Here is a 2,579-nt window from a genome sequence, read left to right as displayed (position 1 = left end):
GTACTCCCCTGCACATTTATGGAGACGAATTGTGCTTTCGGCGCTTATTTCTCACGAGTTCACAGATACGTGGAAAGGCGAATATTGCGCCCGACGCGACAGATGCGCACAACCGCACACTGGTACAACGCGGACGTTTTTGCGCCACTTGTTGCGCGTGTGGCACACGTGAACTCCGGACAAACAGGAATACGCTTAAACGTGAACCGGCGACTAGCTTTACGTAATTAACAGTTACCGTTGTCTATACCGTTGGTTTCACTTAAAACATTACAAAAAAGTAGCATCACAACGTTGTGTGGTGCAAATTTCAACAGAGTCCGCTCCAAAATTTTTGGTTTACACGGAGCTACAAGAACGTAAATTATATCGAAAGACATACATTATTTCAGTCCTTTAAATGTTAGTTTGAAACTCAAAAGTAGGCTAGATTAAACGTTATTCCCACACAGTACGCATGCGCAGCGAATAAAACTGCTTGAAAACACATGAGCATTAAACAACAAAGAACTAAGTAGCGACACGCATTGTCCGCACATTTATATTGTCTGTGTTTCTGAAAAGCTATCTGGAATGTAATTACATTCAAAGCACAAAAACGAATTTGAATTTGGTGCAGTTTTGACCTTTAACCTACAAGCTGCTCGAAATGTCAGACACATTTTACGGATTACAGTTACAGCTATTAAAAATGAACAAAAACACAAATGCATGTATTTTTATAAATATTTCTAAAATATTAATCTTTAAAAGTAAGAATTATACTCAGTTGGTCTCGCAGACCCACCTGTGACAAGACGTGGTCCCAAATTACATCATTGACGCGCAAGGAATCAGCTCTGAAGGCTGCATGTAGGATTGAATATTTAAGTATGAGGACACACACGCCCCCTAACTTTTCACACCGTCACACGCCCTCATCTCGGATCTATAGCTTACAGCTGCTGACCTTCGTGTCGTTAAAGAGGCAAAATGCAGCAAGACCTTGATGTGTGCGAGACCCCTGATACCAGCGGTGAAGCGGCTTTCGGACAGTCCGCGCGCGAGAGGAAAGTTTTATGGGCAGAGGGGGGAAAGAGTTTTACATCAAGGGAGGGGCGGCGCCAAGCGGTGGAGAGACGCACGCGAAAGAGAGAGGGGAGGGACCCCGATTAAGCGTGTGCTGAAAAGCGAGTGAACGTGCGTGTGTGTGTGTGTGTGTGTGTGTGTGTGTGTGTGTGTGTGTGTGTGTGTGTGTGTGTGTCTTTAAACGCCAGTTTAGAAACTTTAAATTCAACTGTGAAGTAGATCTATAATTTGCATTTACTTTAATACGATTTACACTTTTCTGAGGTGATAAGAACAATAACCATACATGTAAATATTATCAAAAATTGCAAAAAAATGCTGATTATATTTCACTATTTTTTTAAGTTTAAGTTTTTTAAGATGTTCCTAAACCACACAGCGAGATTTTTGGAATTTAAAAGGTGATATAGTTTTATTTTAAAACTTAATTTTATGTGCTTTTTTCAGTTTTGCATGAATATAAACCATGGCTAAAGCACTATTAGTTGACTTCTTTCTCTTATCGAAGCATTTTCTTTACTTCTCAAAAAGACAATCTGTGAATAGTACTTTCAGGAGAGCTTTCAGCAGTTGTATCTGCCCGTCCCTGAATTTATTGTGAGGTGTGCAGAGTAACTGGCACGTTCACTGCAGTTTCTATGTTTTCCTCTTTTTCTGCTACATTTGGGATCCTTCTGCCTGTTCAAAAGCAGAAGAAAATATAGACCTGCTTCGAGTGAGCCTGGTCCTCAGACCTGCTTTAGGTCAGCCTGGTCCTCAGACCTGCTTTAGGTCAGCCTGGTCCTCTGATCAGCTTTAGGTCAGCCTGGTCCTCAGACCTGCTTTAGGTCAGCCTGGTCCTCTGATCTGCAGGGTGTCGTCTTACAGCCTTGGTCCTCATTAAACTGGACAAAAACATTCACATCACGCAGTTCACACATGTGAACACACACAGAGCTCAAAATTGAGGTCCAAACTGTTGTAATGTAGCTTAAATCAAACTGACAAATATGTGTTGTCCAGGTGCTACATGCTCCAACCCAACATTATGATTTGCACTTAATTCTTCCCTTGTTTTCATCATAATGTCCATAATGTAGATTCAATTCTTAAAACTACTCTTGCCCCTGCCAACTTTAAAAATAGAACACAAATATACGGTTTATAATGACATTGGTTTAAGTTAGATTGCTTCATTTTATTTAAACAGGCTTATTGTATCTCTTTATTTAAATTATTGATTATTTAACTGTAGTTAAATAAATTTAGTCATTAATTCAGTTATATTAATCCTGAAACCTAGACTTAAAATGTTTTGTTTTGTTATGTACCTGTTTCTTTGTTTATGTTGTTATGTTTGTTTTGTACCTGTGTTTCTTTGTTTATGTTGTTATGTTTGTTTTGTACCTGTGTTTCCTTATGTTGTTATGTTTGTTTTGTACCTGTGTTTCTTTGTTTATGTTGTTATGTTTGTTTTGTACCTGTGTTTCTTTGTTTATGTTGTTATGTTTGTTTTGTACCTGTGTTTGTTT

The 2,579-nt window shown here is 38.9% G+C and overlaps 1 protein-coding gene across 1 annotated transcript in view; it reads right to left on the bottom strand.

Annotated features, from left to right (window-relative positions):
- Window positions 1-1,025, bottom strand: part of engl (endoglin, like) — a 15,732-nt gene extending 14,707 nt beyond the window's left edge. The window contains 1 exon segment of the mRNA XM_077010179.1: window positions 788-1,025. The gene's annotated coding sequence lies outside the window, so the exon portion shown is untranslated.
- Window positions 1,026-2,579: the final 1,554 nt, after the last annotated feature.

Source organism: Brachyhypopomus gauderio, chromosome 6 (genome assembly GCF_052324685.1).
Source record: "Brachyhypopomus gauderio isolate BG-103 chromosome 6, BGAUD_0.2, whole genome shotgun sequence".
NCBI lineage: Eukaryota > Metazoa > Chordata > Actinopteri > Gymnotiformes > Hypopomidae > Brachyhypopomus > Brachyhypopomus gauderio.
The sequence above is the reverse complement of the archived record's forward strand: the minus strand, read 5'-3'. Positions and strand labels throughout refer to the sequence as shown.